Here is a 17325-nt window from a genome sequence, read left to right as displayed (position 1 = left end):
GAGAGAGAGGGAGACACAGAATTGGAAGCAGGCTCCAGGCTCTGAGCTGTCAGCACAGAGCCTGACGCAGGGCTCGAACTCCTGAGCCATGAGATCATGACCTGAGCCAAAGTTGAACGCTCAACTGACTGAGCCACCCAGGCGCCCCTCAACTTTATCATCTTTTAAAAATCCCTTAAAATTTCCCAATGTCTATGTAACTTAGGTTACAATAACTGCCCTTGCTGTGTAGGCTAAACAGGAAGTTAGAAAGTCAGTATTAGGTATTTTTCAGGCCTAAGATTGAACACACGGTACCTCTTTTTTTTTTTTTTTTTTTTAAGCAAGCTATATGCCCAATGTGGGGCTTGAACTCACAACCCTGAGATCAAGAGTGGCGTGCCCTACCCACTGAACCAGCCAGTCAGTCACCTCCAGAATACTTCTTTTCTGTAAGGCTTGGGAGAAGTGAGGTTTTCTGTGTTTGCTTGATTTGGCCAATCAGACCCATACATCTCCAATTTTTCAGACCAGTCATGACCTAAAACATTTGTTCCCATTATTCCAATGAGGAAAATCATCCTTGGCAGGCCATGTGCTCCATTTCTGATATTTGGAGTTTACTGATTCGACCCATAGTTTTGAGTACCTGCTCCGTGCCATATCACAGGGTGTATAACCTAAATCAAAACCAGAATCATGGTTTTAATCTATTTAATTCTTACGGAGCACCCACTGAACAAATAGGTGTGGTTAGTTTGCAGCGTTCCCGTGGTGAGCAGAACAGACCCATGTTTCCCCTAATAAAGCTTTCACTGAAGCGGGCCAGTATGCCCTCCCCATCCACCCCCCTGATGTTCTGTGTTTCTGAATGACTGTCCGTGTTTGGCTTTTTCCATGGCTGTTTTCCTTTTGTGCAGTTAGGCTTTGCTGCCTGGGTCCACTATTTCCAAGGGTTAGAGCTCAAGTCCCCATTTGTAAGTTTTTATAAAATGCCAGTTTACTTCCCTTCCTTGGTCTCCAGATTTACACCATATAAACCCTGTGGGGAAAAAAATAAAGCTGCTTTGGGATGCCTGGGTGGCTCAGTCAGTTGAGTGCCCGACTTCAGCTCAGGTCATGATCTCACGGTTCTTGGGTTCAAGCCACGCATCGGGCTCTGTGCTGACAGCTCGGAGCCTGGAGCCTGCTTCGGATTCGGTGTCCCCCTCTGTCTCTGCCCCTCCCCTGCTCATGCTCTGTCTCTCTCTGACCCTCAAAATAAAATCTAAAAATGTTTTAAAAAATTAAAAAAAAAAAAGATGCCTCTCCGAAAATGGAGTGGGGAAAAATGATGGAAAGTCTGGAGGGAATGAAAACAATTTTATGATCCTCAGCTTCCTTCTCGTATTTTTCTCTTGTTGCATTTTTTAAAAGAGCTATTAAAAAGGCCTTTCTGTAGATACTCACTTTCTTCTCACTCCTCCTTCTGCCCGTAACAAAACCTGGTATATTTTTCCATTGTCTGACGCCCACATATATTTATGTGCAGAAAGAGTGATACTATATCAAGACAAATCCTTCCTCGATGGACATCACATCCCAAAGATTCCTTTCATCTCCCACAATTAGCTATTCGAGGATATCATAATTGCTTGCTTTTGCATGAGTTTTTAAAGAAACTTTGCCCGTGGGGTGCCTGAGTGGCTTAGTTGGTTAAGCATCTGACTTCAGCTCCAGTCATGATTTGATGGTTCCTGGGTTTGAGCACCGCGTTGGCTCTGTGCTGACAGGTCGGAATCTGGAGCCTGCTTCAGATTCTGTGTCTCCCTCTCTTTGTGCCCCTCCCCCGCTTGGACTCTGTCTCTGTCCCTCTCAAAAATAAATAAAAACTTAAAAATTAACTATTATAGCTAATAATATCTATGCACAATCAGCTCTCATGAGCTGGTACCAGCTCCAACACACGACTGGCTATAACTGCAAGAATATGGGGGACATCGTCAAAAAATTTTTTTTAATGTTTATTTATTTTTGAGAGTGAGAGAGACAGAGCACGAGCTGGGGAGGAGCAGAGAGGGAGACACAGAATCCGAAGCGGACTCCAGGCTCTGAGCTGTCAGCACAGAGCTCGACACGGGGCTCGAACTCACAAACAGTGAGATCGTGACCTGAGCCACCCAGATGCCCCTGACATCGTCAGATTTTCACGTTGAACATAAAAATCAAGAAAGAAAAAAATACATATAATTCTACTAATATAAAATTCAAAACATAGGCAAAACTGAAGGATAAATCTACTTTTTTAAGAAAAAAAAACAATGTGTAGGTGATAAAACTCTGAAGGAACACAGGGCGCCTGGGTGACTTAGTCGGTTAAGCTTCCAACTTCACGTGGTTCGTGAGTTCAAGCCCCATGTCAGGCTCTGTGCTGACAGCTCAGAGCCTAGAACCTGCTCCGGATTCTGTGTCTCCCTCTCTCTGCCGCTCCCCCGCTCATGCTCTGTCTTTCTCTCTCAAAAATAAAATAAAACATCAAAAAAATATATATATATATATATTAATTTTAAAGGAACTTTGCCCATTTCTAGAAAATTAACGGGGCTTTGTACATTTTTCAGTTCTTAAATTTGGGATGGAGGTGGTATTTCAGGTTGAGTTCCTTGGTGGCTGGGGGTGGGGGTGGGGGGGGTTGGTGCGTGCAGATTAGGAGGTAAAGATTTACCTGCAAGTGATTAAGGATGCGCTACCAGAAGGAACTGGTTAGGAACCGGGGAAGCCGGGCAGGGGACATGATGAGGGCAGTAAGGGCGCAATTGCAGACTTCAGGCAAAGTCCTAGGGAGAGTAAGTAGTGTATCACAAAGGGGAACTCTGAGAGATTGTCCTCAGAGGTTGTCCCTACGGGCACAAGGGGTCTGGGCTTTCATACTTTTTCACAAGCCACTTATTGGCCAAGGACCCCACCTGGGGAGGTGGGTAGGGCGGTAACGACCCAGGCAATAAACGATGTGGGACAAAGCAAAAGGATCTCTGAGCTCGGGGAGCATTGCCCAGGATGATAAAAAGGACCACAGGAATCTGGGAGGAGTGTCAGTGTCAGGTCATCAACAAGCATCATAATGGGTTCCTGTAGAGATGGAAAAAGTCCTCTGAAGCATGCTTTGATTTGTAGAAAGCTTGGTGACAGGTGTGATAACTAATTACCTGTACAAATCTTACATCTTTTTAAACGCCACCAGGAAGAATCATCTTCTCTCCCACTAACTCTTTTCGCTAAGTTATTGCTCAACAAACAGCAACAGGAGGGGCCCCAAATTGTGGAATTTGGACACATTTGCTCTGATTTGCCATATCTTAGATACAGCTCTCAAAAACCAATAGGCAGGGGCACCTGGGTGGCTTAGTGGGTTATGCGTCCAACTTGGGCTCAGGTCACGATCATGGTTCATGAGGTCCAGCCCCGTGTTGGGCTCTGCTGACATCTAGGAGCTTGGAGCCTGCTTCAGATTCTGTGTCTCCCTCTCCTTCCGCCCATCCCCTGTTTGTACTCTGTATCTCTCTCCCTCTCTCTCTAAAAAACAAAACAAAACAAAACAAAACCCCAATATACCGATTTCTATTACATCTCCTAAAGGAAGGACAATAAAGTCTCTAAGTTATCATCAGTCGCTCAGGTAGGTAATTCACTTGATGTTTATTCAGAACATTGTTGGTTGACTGATTCTTTTAGATCCTAAGACTTAGATGATTCTTTCAAATAAGCAGTCCAAGGACTATACTGAATCAAGGTATATTTTTCTTCTAAGATTTTCCATAATAGCCCAATATTTATGATATAAGGTAAAACTCATAACGACATAGCGACTCAATTATTCTCAATCTTTCTTCTGCATGGGTCTCTTTAGAAAATTTCTCTGAAATGAATGGACTCAATTTTCTGAGAGTTACTAAAAGTGATGCCTTTTGAGAAATGTCACCGTTGCCTGATTTTAAAGACTTGCATCTCAGGGCCATAGTCAGGGAATGATTTCATTTTAATTGTGAGCCATGCTGAGATTTGGAAGAAACTTCGAAGCTTTGAGTAGGCTCCAGTAACTAAACTTCAAGAAAAGAATAACTCCAGGCAGACCACCCGAGAGCAAGCCAAGCTCCCTAGTTCTCTTCCATGACACGGCGTTTGTGAACACATTGCACAATACAGAATGAATATGAGAAAGTACAGTGCATTCCTGGCATAAACACCAGTTGGCCATGGTGTATCGTTTTTTTTTTAATATAGTGTGATTTTGGACTCTGTTTGCTAATGTTTTATTTAGAGGTTTTTTTTTTGTATCAATATTCATAAGTGATATTGGCCCAATAATTTTTTATGGGGCCAGTGTTATACTTGCTTCATAAAAATAATTTGGAAATTTTCCTTCACTTTAAATGCGTGTCTCATTAGGACTCTCTGGTCTCTAAAAGTTCGGTAAAATTGCTCTATGAACTCATCTGAGCGAGGTGCTTTTATGAGGAGCAGTTTCCTGGTAACTTTTTCTATTTCAGTTATGGAAATTGGTTTGTTTAAGCTCTGTCTCCAGTGGGTCAGTGGTTTTTGTAAACTGTATATTCCTATGAAATTACCAATTTAATCTCTGTTCCCCAAATTTATTTGCAAAGATGAGTACAAAATAGATTCTTATGCTATATTTCTTGTGTCAATAGTCATTTCCTTCTTAATTCTTAGTTGTATGCTTTTTGCCCTTTTGATTAAATTAGCCAGCTATTTATTTGATTTTTAGATTTTTTCAAAAAAAAATAGAATTTAGATTTATTAATTTAACTTACTATTTTCTTATTCTCTGCCTCAGTAATCTCTAGTCTAACCTTTAATATTTCCTTATTCTGCTTTCTTTTGCTTTACTTTGGTTTTCTTTTCTTACCTTTTTGAATTGAGGATGTAATTCTTGTATTTTCATTTTTTAATTTTTATCGATGTGAATGTTTAGTATTATAAATTTTCTTCTGATCATTGCTTTAAATGTACCTCATAGATTCTGATAGGTACAGCTTTAAGTACCATCAGCTTTCAAAGATTCTGTGGTTTTTTGTTTTAATTTTTTTTTTTTCGACGTTTATTTATTTTTGGGACAGAGAGAGACAGAGCATGAACGGGGAGGGGCAGAGAGAGAGGGAGACACAGAATCGGAAACAGGCTCCAGGCTCCGAGCCATCAGCCCAGAGCCTGACGCGGGGCTCGAACTCACGGACCGCGAGATCGTGACCTGGCTAAAGTCGGATGCTCAACCGACTGCGCCACCCAGGCGCCCCTCTGTGGTTTTTTGGTATGTATTTACTTTTTCACCAAGATTTAATAGAAATCCTATAAATTTCCAGGTGAAAGGGTCGTTTTGTTTTGGTTTGTTTGTGGCTTGTGTTTTAATTTCTAGTTTTACTGTACTGTGACCGTATAGTGTTGTTGATGATATTTTTACTTTATGAAACAAACTGATCTTTTGGAAAGATGTCCTAATATATCATCAATTCTTTTTTTGTTTTGTTTTGTTTTTTTTTTTTAAATTTTTTTTTTCAACGTTTATTTATTTTTGGGACAGAGAGAGACAGAGCATGAACGGGGGAGGGGCAGAGAGAGAGAGGGAGACACAGACTCGGAAACAGGCTCCAGGCTCCGAGCCATCAGCCCAGAGCCTGACGCGGGGCTCGAACTCACGGAGCGCGAGATCGTGACCTGGCTGAAGTCGGACGCTCAACCGACTGCGCCACCCAGGCGCCCCTATCATCAATTCTTTATAAACTTCCGTGTCGGGGCGCCTGGGTGGCTCAGTTGGTTAAGCGACCAACCTCGGCTCAGGTCATGATCTCGCGCGGTTCGTGAGTTTGAGCCTGAATTGGGCCCTGTGCTGACAGCTCAGAGCCTGGAGCCTGCTACGGATTCTGTGTGTGTCTCTCTCTGTGCCTGTCCCCTGCTCACGCTCTCTCTCTGTCTCTCAAAAATAAATAAATATTTTAAAAAATTAAAAAAAAAAGAACTTCCATGTCTACTCAAGAAGAAATTATATTTTTCTATTAGTAGGGTGTGATGCTTAGTATATCTTATTGTGTTTTCTGTTTAGATGTTTTAGATTATTCATTGATTCATTCATTCATTTATGGTCCATTTTACCTGTTTTGTACCGAGAGTGGTGTTTTAATCTCCTACTAATTTCATTTATTGTTTTTGGACCTGAATTCTAATTTGGTAAAAGAATTGTAACTTTCGGTTTTCCTTTTTTTTTTTTTTTTTTTTTTCCATTTCTGCAATAGATTTCAATGGCAAATTCTTTCTCATCCTTTTGTATTTAGGCTTCTGGAATTCCTGCATTTTTGATATTTGTATACAAAACAGAGTTAGGTTTGCTTTAGTGTGTCAATTTGAAGATCTGTTATTTTACCAGATAAATTCAGTGCATTTGCTGATGTGACCAACATCTTTGAGCTCTATTAATTTATGCTATAACTTTTGCTTTTATTTTGGCATATTTGTTTTACTCTCTTTTTTGTCTTTTTGGCTTTAGAATACTTCTCTGTATTTAGGAAATTTGCACTTTTTCTTTAGTGTTTACATTTATATTCATATTTTTCATAGTGACCCCATTTTGTAATATGGGGTGTTTTTTTTTCTGTTTTTTTCCCAGATCAGCCTAGTCAGAAGGATATCTATTTCACTGATCTTTTCCAAAAACAGCTTACTTTGATTATTCTATCGGTTTCTTTTTTTCATTTCACTAATTGTTACTCTTAGGTCTATTATTTGATTTCTTCTGCTCGTTGCGTTTATTCTATTGTTTCCATTGTCATGAGTCAAAGAAAGCTGATATATTTCTATACTTTATGGTTCTCCAATCAATGATTTTAAGGCTATGTAAACAAATTTAATCTCTGACAGCCACGAGTTACTGAAAAGAGGTGAAGCCAGGTTATATTTACCTAATTTTAGAATTTAAATCCTAAAATAACTAGGACTACACTTTAGAGATGACATAAAATAAGTTGACCAACGCTCTTGGTCAAAAAGAAATTCTTCCTAAATGAATTATTGTCTTTACTTTTTGGAGATAATTGTTTTTACACTAATTATATTTCTGTGTGACACAGGAGTCATTGTTGATATGGATATTCTCTCGCTGTGCCTCTACTAGAAAATCAAAGAGGAAAAAAATGAGGAAATTATCTAATTCAGGCAAAAGCAAATCCATAGCTCATCATTTTTAATGAAATGTTTGGCTGCATTTCTGTGATATGTTTTGGTTGCATGCATTTGCCCTCAAATCATTTTGACAATTGCCTCAAATCTCCACTTGGCATGGCCAGTGGACATTTCAAACCTCAAATGCAAAATAAAAGAGACTGTGAAAAAGATAGCTGTTTCAAAATCCATGTGTTATCATTTCCAGCTCCAGGCCTATGAATCCCTGATAGCAACGAGGTAGGATGTTCCCTTCTAGACTCTTCTGTCTTTCATTTTGATAAGGTAGAACCCAAGTATTTTTGCTAAGGATTTCTTCCTTGATCACTTGGCCAAAATTCCTGAGGGGGGAAATTAGAATTGTGGTATTTTTGTTCAACGTGGACACTGACACGGATATAATAGATTATCTGGCTCTTAGTCAACATGGCGACAGGGACCTCTCTGTGAATAGAATGTTCTGCTCATTCTTGTGGAGGAATAAAGAGAAATGCAAAATTACTAATAATTGCTTAAGAAGTCCCGGGTCTTGGGTCATGGTTTTATGTAAAACCTTTTAGAAAATATCAGTAACCCAAAATTTCTTGCTTCAGCCTGCTTTATGCAAGTGGTTTATAGATTACTCTGTATAACATCTGTGAGTCCAATATTGCTGTCCTAATACTGCTGATCAAAACTTGAGTTATAGGCTTAGTATTTAATTAGCCCATCAAAATTCTGTACAGCTCTGAAATTAAAATTCCTTGCATTTGTATTATGTGCCTGTCTTAGTGTGCTTGGGCTGTTATAACAAAATATCATAGGTAGGGTGGCTTAAACAGTAGCCATTTATTTCTCACGGTTCTGGAGGCCGGGAAGTCCAAGATCAAGGTGCTGGCTGAGTCAGTATCTGGTGAAAGCCCACTTCCTGTGCTGCAGACAAGCTGCGGTGTCCTCAACTAGCTTTTTCTGAACATGTGCTTGTGGAGGGAGAGGGCTGTCTTTTTCTTCCTCTTCTAAGGGCACTAAGCCTATCACGGGGATACCACTCTCATGACCTAATTAATCTAAACCTAATTGCCTCCTAAAATCCCTACCTACAAATACCATCACCCTGGGGGCTCGGGCTTCAACGTGTAAATTTTGGGGTTTGACAATCAGCCCCTAACAATGGATAGAGATGCTGGTTTTGAGCAAAACATTTTCTATAGCTCTTGGGTTTCCATGAAGGGAGCAGAGGCTGTAGAACGGTGGTTATGTTTCTGGGGAAAAAAAAAAAAAGAGCTAGGGAAGGAGCTCTTTATCTTTTTTTTTTTTTTTCTATGAAGGTATGGGCTATAAATTACACCACGACAGGGAGCTGAATAGAGCAGACAGATGCCAGTATCTCTAGTCAGGAAGATTTATCCTTGCTTGCCAGCAGAGACTAAATCTCAGCTAAATATAGACATATGATCTCATCCAACTCAGGCAAATGGTCCATCTGAATGAGTCATCTTATTCTATTAATCTGAATCTACAGAAGATGACGGAATCTTGGAAAGTACTATAAAAGAAGTTCTCAATATGATAGAAGAGGTGATTAGCAGTATGTTAAATCATTTGATTTTGTTTAGATTTCCTTCTTGATGTAGGACGTGCAGAAAACTGAACGGTAGATTCAAAACCAAGGTTTTACTTTTTTAAGGATTTTTTAAAAGTAATCTCTCCACCCAGTGTGGGGCTCGAACTCACAACCCCAAGATCAGGAGTCGCCTGCTTTTCTGACTGAGCCAGCCAGGGTCCCCTAAAACCAAAGTTTTATACTGGAGAAGGAGGAACTTGCGCTTTCAGTCAAGATGCACTTACAAGGACTGTATTTATTCTATTTCCTGAAACAACCCAAAAGCCAGAAAAAAATAAAGGAAGCAATGGTTTTTTTGTTTGTTTGTTTTGAGAGGGAGAGAGAGCACAGCAGGAGAGGAGTAGAAGGAGAGAGAGAATCTCAGGCAGGCTCCATGCCCAGCATGGAGCCCAGCATGGGGCTCAGTCTTGAGACCATGAGATCATGACCTGAGGTGAAATCATGAGTTCGATGCTTAACCAACTGAGCCACCCAGGTGCCCCAAGGAAGTAACGCTTTTGAAGACACTAGACAATAGGTAGTGAAGCATAGTGATCTTGAGAGATGGGAAACAAGGAAAGTAAGCTCTAAGATTCCTTCAGTTTACTGCCTTGAGACAGTTTCCAGGCCATGGTAAAGAGAGGGGAAACTGAGATAGAGCCTGGCGGACTGAGTTTTAGAGATGAACCCAACTTTCTAGGGACGTGGAGACAGAGAAAGCTCACAAGACAAAATACCAAGGGAGAGATAAATTGGCAGAAAGAGAACTTCAGAGATCTGTAGAGGGCCAACCTCAGTCACTCAGCAGAGTACTTAAGAGCACATGTGCATGAGGTGCCTGGGTGGCTCAGCTGGTTAACCGTCCAGCTTCAGCTCAGGTCATGATCTTGTGGTTCATGAGTTTGAGCCCCGCGTTGGGCTCTGTGCTGACAGCTCAGAGCCTGAAGCCTGCTTCGGATTCTGTGTCTCCCTCTGTTTCTGCCCCTCTCTTTCAAAAATTAAATAGACATTGAAAAAAAATTTTTTTTTAATTTTTTTAACGTTTATTTATTTTTGAGACAGAGAGAGACAGAGCATGAATGGGGGAGGGGCAGAGAGAGAGGGAGACACAGAATCAGAAGCAGGCTCCAGGCTCTGAGCCATCAGCCCACAGCCCGACGCGGGGCTCGAACTCATGGACCGCGAGATCGTGACCTGAGCTGAAGTCGGACGCTCAACCGACTGAGCCACCCAGGCGCCCCGAAAAAAAATTTTTTTTTTAAGAGCACTGTGTGTGAGGAAACTACCCAAGACTGGGGAAGGACCCCTTGAAGGAATTAGAGAAAACGGTGCGGGTTTTCACACGGGGCCAAGAATAGTACCTGTTAGCATCAGTCAGCCTGGAAAGCTTATAATTCATGGAACATTAAGTAAAGTATTCAGGAAGATCTTGACACAGTAGTGGGGAATAATTAGCCTTAGACTGATTACTGCTCTGGAGTTGCATTATAAATCACAAAAACAAGACCCAAAAGATCAAATTGTTTCCAAGCAATATTCTTTTCAAGTGCATCAAGAACATTTATCAAGATAAACCATTTTCTGGGCCATAAAACAAGTCTCCATGAATTTTAAAAGTTTTAATTCATATAAAGCATACTTTCTGACCACAAAGGAATTAAATTAGAAGTCCATATCAGAAAGATCTCTGAAATAACCCTAAGTATGTGGAAACAAAATAACACACTTCTAAAGAACCCATGGTTCAAAGAAGACATCAAAAGATAAATTTAAAAATATATTGAATTGAATGAAAATAAAAACAAAACATATACAAATTTGTTGAATTTGTTGAAATTTATAGTACTATATGCTCATATGAAAAGAACAGAATAATTTCAAATCTCTGACTTCACTCTTCACGTTAAAATGCTAGAGAAGAGCAGAAAACTCAACATAAATGGAAGAAAAGAAACATTACAACAGAAATCAATAAACTAGAAAGCAGAGAAATAATAGAGAAAAATCAATGTAACCAAAAGGTATTTTTTTGAGGTCAAAAAAATTGGTAAACTTCTAGCCAGCCTATTCAGGAAAAAAAATATGAAAACACAAATTACAAATATCAGAAATGAGAAAGGTTAGATCACTGCATAATCTACAGATTTGAAAAGAATGAGAAGGGAATATTGTGAACAATTTTGTGCCTATAATTTTGATAATTTAGATGTGAAGTGGAAAAATTCTTTGAAAGACACAAATTACTAAAGCTCATTCAAGAAGAAAAATATGACCAGAATAGCTCTGTATCTATTAAAGAAATTGAATGTGTGGTTCAGAACCTTACCACAAAGAAAACTTAAGGGCCAGATGGCTTCACTGTTTAATCTATCAAATATATAATGAAGAAATAAAGCCAATCATATACAAACTCCTTCAGAATATTTAAGAAGAGAGCATGCTTCCAAATTCATTGTATGTTTTCGGTGTTACTGTGATACCCAAACCAATCAGACATTGCAGGAAAAACAAAAGCAAATCAACAAAAAACAACAGACCAATACTCTTCATTAATGTAGATGTAAAATTCTAAATAAAATTTAACAAACAGGGGCACCTGGGTGCCTTGGTCGGTTAAGCATCGGACTCTTGATCTCAGCTCAGGTCTTGATCTCAGGGTCATGAGTTCAAGCTTCACATTGGACTCCGTGCTGGGTATGAAGCTTACTTAAAAAAAAAAAAATTAGCAAACAGAGTTCAACAATATATAAAAATGATAGACATTTTGACCATGTTAGCTGTATCCTCAAAATGCAAAGTGGTTTAATATTTAATCTATAGAGTCCATATATTAATGAGCTGAAAAATTAAAAGGCATGTAGATAGTCACAGTAAAAGCATTTAACAAAATCTAATGTCCCTTCCTGTTAAAATCTCAGAAAATTAAGAATAGAAAGGACTTTGACCTGATAAAGGACATCTATGAAATACCTATGGCTAACATCATACCTCTGGTGAAGTACTGAATTCTTTTCTCTTACCATCAGGCCAAAGACAGAGTGTTTTCATCATTTTATTTGATTTTTTAAATGTTTATTTATTTATTTTGAGTGGGGGTAGGGGCAGAGAGGGAGAGAAAATCCCAAGCAGCCTCCATGCTGTCAATGCAGAGCCTGATGTGGGGCTCATCCTCATGCACTGTGAGATCATGACCTGAGCCGAAATCAAGAGTCAGACACTTAACTGACCGAGCCACCCAGGCGCCTCTAAACTACATTGGAGTACCTAGGCTGTTCAATTAGACAAGAAACAGAAATAAAATATCGAAAAAAAAAAAAGAGCTGAACTATATTCACAGAAGACAGTCATCTATGTAGAAAATCCAGTGGAATCTACAAAAGAGCTACTAGAACTAATAAGTGAATTTTAGCAAGTTTGCAGACTATAAGATCAATATATACAAATCCATTGTATTTCTATACTAGCGATGCATAACCGGAATTTGGAATTTCAAAAATAATGTCATTTCTAATAGCAGAAAAATTTAAATACATAGGAATAAACCTGCCAACTTTGTGCAAGACGCATACACTAAAACTACAAAAAGTTGCTGAAATTAAAGCCTAAATAAATGAAGAGATCTAGCATGTTTATATATTATTGAAAGGTTTGATAGTAATATTTCAACCCTCTCCCAATTAATCTTTAGGCTTAGTGTGATCCCTGTGAAAATCCTCGTGGGCTGTTTTGTAGACATTTACAAGCTCATCCTAAAATTTATATGGAAATGCAAAAGGGTTTAAAAGAGACAAAAACACTTTTAAAATGGAGAAAACATGGGAGAACTAATACTACTTCATTTAAAGGTTTATTAATAAAGCTACAGTAGTCACGATGGTGTGGTACTGGTGTTGAGAGACACAATTGGATCAGTAGAAGAGAGCAGTGAATCCATAAATAGACCCGCACCTGTTTGGACCATGAAGTTTTGAAAAAACTACAGAGGTAATTCAGTGGGGAAAAGGTAGTCTTTGAACAAATGGTGCTGAAGGAATGTGATACGCTCATAGTGTACACTCATAGTATATGCCATATTCAAAAATTAGTTTCAAATGGACTGTGTACCCAAATATAAAACCTAAAGCTGTAAAACTTCTAGAAGAAATGTGGGAGAAAAATCTTTGTGACCTTGGTTTGGGCCAAGAACTCTTAAATACGATATCAAAAGCATGACCTATAAAAGAAATAATTGTTAAGTTGAACTTCATCCAAATTAAAATCTTCTACTTTTAGAAAACACTGTTAAGCGAATGAAAAGGCAGATGACAGATTGGGAGAAAATGTATTCAAGGCATATATCATTAAGGGACTTGAATCCAAAATACATTCTCCAAGCACGGTAATAAGAAAACAAAACAAAACCAAAAGCAATTAAAAACCAGCAAGTGCAAGGGAATTTTTAGGGTGATGTAACTGCTCTCTGTGGTACTGTGGTAGTTGATGTGACTCTGTATTTGTCAGGTCCCAAAGAAATGTGCACACGAAGATTAAAATCTCAGCTGGGATTGTTCTGATTGGTTATTGTCAGGCTAAAAACCAAAAGAACTATATATGAATACTGTACTCTAGTGGTAAATGTGCTTCACACAGGAGTATGCTACTTTGAAGCTATAGTCGGATTAAACAAATAGGTAAATAAATTGTAGATGACGGGAGCTAAATTTCTCACTTTCAGAGAAACTTCAAATAGGCAAAAGTAGAAAGCAAAAATGAACCTTGTGGTTCTAGATTAGAGTTGGAGATAATAGTATGAACTCATAATATTACAGAAATCAAGATATGTGTGTGTGTATATATGTCTCTCTCTATAATCTCTCTCTGTATATACATATAAAATGAACATATATATAAAATGTACATATATATATATATATATATATACATATATATATATAATAAAACATTGGTTTGCGAACATAATTCGTTCCGGAAACATGCTTGTAATCCAAAGCACTTGTACATCAAACCAAATTTCCCCATTAGAAATAATGGAAACTTAGATGATTCTTTCCACAATCCAATAATATTCATGTAAAAATGATTACAATACTGTAATATAATACAAAATCATAAATAAAATGCAAAATAGAAAGAAATAAGTTAACCTGTGCTTACCTTTGAAAACCTTTGTGGCTGGTGTGAGGGAGACAAGAGAGAGGAAGGTTATTGTCTAGGACGACCTTCACTATCACTAACAGAATCACCGCTATCTGTTGGCTCAATGGAATCTTTTTCTGCATGGGGGCCATTGTATATACTTGCACGGATGTTGACTATAGTACAGTATTTATAAACTCTTGTCATAGACTGCATTTAATGGACTGGCAATAAGGCAGCAGAGGAAAGGGTCTATATCTGCAGGCAGCCTGATGTAGAATGAAACAAAGCATTCCTAAGCTTACTCTTCTATGGAAAAGCAACGGACTGTCTATGGGTGATCTGAAGTGACAAAAAATACATTAGTGCCCGTTGTGGGCCCCTTTCAGCGTTCTAAAAAATCACTGATTTCTGCCAAACACCACGGTCTGAGACCGAGCATCCGAGCATGGGGGACGATCACCCACAATCCCATAGCCAGAGAGAGAGAGAGAGAGAGAGAGAGAGAGAGAGAAGAACCATTGGCTCACTTGTGATCACTTGGCATCAGGTACTACTTGTATTTCAAGACATCGCTTGTTTATCATGTTGAAATTTTTTAGAAAAGTTTGTTCATCTTGCAGAACACTCGCAGAACAAGTTACTTGCAATTCAAGGTTTTACTGTGTATATCTATATATGTATCTATATATCTATACCTATATCTGTATCTGTGTATCTATCTATTTCTATGTCATCTATATCTGTAGATATACATGGGCTGGCATACGTACATACATTTTCTAGCTCTGTGTACTAAAAAGACCCAATCGCGATGACATTTCAGTAATAAAATGAGCATACCCAGTGCCCAGATCTTAGTTTCTAAGTAACATTCTCTCATTAAAAGAAACCAAGGCACCTTGGAGAAATTGATGACACCAAGGTTGGGGCAGGAAAAATGCGAGATAAGTTTGCAGCTAATCTTGTGTCAGAATGTAAGGGAGTACTCACAAAACAAACAAATAAAAGCATATCAAAGAGACACACGAGCCAACCTGAGAGATCCTCTAATGGCCAAATCTGAAACAATTTGATCACTCAAATAAATAACTTAGTATTGGATTATAACCCAAAGAATGAAATAAATGTACATTACTTCATGGATATAAATTAATGATAGAATAAGTAAATAAATGGAGATGAGACAAATCTCCATTACTGAAGAATTCCAGATAATAAATGTAGAAGGAATGAGGCAAATAGAAAATCCCCGTTGGTAAAAATTGCTGCAAGAAGAACCCGTAATGAAGGTTAAAGTTAGTGGGTGAGTCTTTGAAGAGAAATAAGATATTCAAGTAGCTTCATATATCTCCCCCAAAATATTATTTATTAATCATATATATATTATATAAAATTAATTATATTTGTTAATTATTGTGGTGGTTTTAACATATGGCCGCGCATATTCTTGGGTATGCCTCTCTTCATGAGATGGAGCTCAAGTCCCCTCAGCTTGAGTGTGGGCTGGACCTTGTAACTTGCTTCTAACAGAGCATGAAAGAGGAAAGAAAAAGAGTAGTGATTTGACAGAGGAGGAAGCCTGAAGACAACACCTTAGTCAAATGGTCTAGGTTACCAACGCCAGTGATGTGTATTGATGTGATATGATAGAAGGATGCTCGATATCTCTAGTATTCTTTCACCAAACCTGTAACCCTCATCTAATAATGAAAAAATATCAGGGGCACCTGGGGGGCTCAGTCGGTTGAGCCTCCGACTTCAGCTCAGGTCATAATCTCACGGCTCGTGGGTTCGAGCCCCGTATCTGTGTCTCCCTCTCTCTCTGCCCCTTCCCTACTTGTGCTCTCCTTCTCTCAAAAATAAATAAACACTTAAAAAATTAGGAAAAAAAGGAAAAATATCAGAAAACCCCCAAGCAAGGAACATTCTATAAAATACCTGACCCATCTTCTTCAAAAGTGCCATGGTCATGAAAATCCAGGTAAGATTGAAAACAGCCACTGGTTGGAGGAGACTAAGGATATATGCCAACTAACTGCAGTGAGGTATCTTGGATTGGATTCTGGAAAAGCAACAGGGCGTTAGTGGAAGGACTAGTGAAACCTGAATAAAGTCAACCATTTGGTTAATAGTATATTAAATATGTAAGTTTTGATAAATGTGTTATGGTTATATAAGAGGCTAACATTAGGGAAAGCTGAGTGAAAGCTATATAAGGACTCTCTGTACTATCTTTACAACTCTTCTGTAAATCTAAACTTCTTTCTTTTTCTTTCTTTTTTTTAAAAAATTTTTTACCTATACAGTGTGCTCTTGGATTCTGGAGTAGATTCCCATGATTCATCACTTATATATGACACTCAGTCCTCACCCCAACAAGTGCCCTCCTCAAGGCCCAGCACCCATTTTTCCCTCTCCCCCGCTGCCTAAACTTATTTCAAGACAAAAAGCTTTCTAAAAATGAGCACAATTTTGAACTGACATTTCACCAAAGAAAATATACCAGTGGCAAATAATCCAAGGATCATTATCATTATTCATTACGCAAGTGTGATATAATACTACAACGAGATACTGGGACAAACATATTAGAATGGCTAAATTTTTTTTAATGTTTATATTTGAGAGAGAGAGAGAGAGACACAGCATGAGCTGGGGAGGGGCAGTGAGAGAGGGAAACACAAAATCTGAAGCAGGCTCTGAGCTGTCAGCACAGAGCTCGATGTGGGGCTCAAACTCACAAACCTTGAGACCATGACCTGATTGAGTCCAAGTCAGAAGGTCAACCAACTGAGCCACCCAGGTGCCCCTAGAATGGCTAAAATTAAAAAACAAAAATGAACCATATTGAGTGTTGGTAAGAATGTAGAGCAACAGGAATTCTCATAATTGCTGGTAAGAATGCGATATAGTACTACCGTTCCTGAAAGCAGTTAGGCAGTTTCTTGAAAAGTTAACCATACACCTACCATGCGATCCAGCCAAGAGGAAAGGAAAGCACACATTCATACATAGACTTGTACACAGATATTTATAGCAGCGTTACTGGTAGTAGCCAAAAAGTGGAGACGACCAAGATGTTCATCAATAGGTGAATAGAGAAACAAATTGTGGAATAAAATACTACCTTCCAATAAAAGGAATAAAACATTTGCATTTGCGTACTAATGCAAACTAACCTTTGAGGACAGAAAGCAGGTTATTGGTTGCTTGGGAAGAGGGAGGTGGAGTATCCTGGAAGGTGAGAATACCAAGAAGCATGAGGAAACTTTGTGAATGATAGATAAATTCAGTCCGGATTGTGGTAGTATTTTTTCCAGTTTATTTATTTATTTTGAAAGAGGGCATGAGCCGGGGAAGGGCAGAGAGGGAGGAAGAGAGGAGAATCCCAAGCGGACTCCACACTGTAAGTGCGGAGC

Source organism: Lynx rufus, unplaced genomic scaffold (genome assembly GCF_022079265.1).
Source record: "Lynx rufus isolate CCGP_SWC_20201006 ecotype Redwood Valley unplaced genomic scaffold, mLynRuf1.p SCAF_14, whole genome shotgun sequence".
NCBI classification, from domain to species: Eukaryota; Metazoa; Chordata; class Mammalia; order Carnivora; family Felidae; genus Lynx; species Lynx rufus.
The sequence above is the reverse complement of the archived record's forward strand: the minus strand, read 5'-3'. Positions refer to the sequence as shown.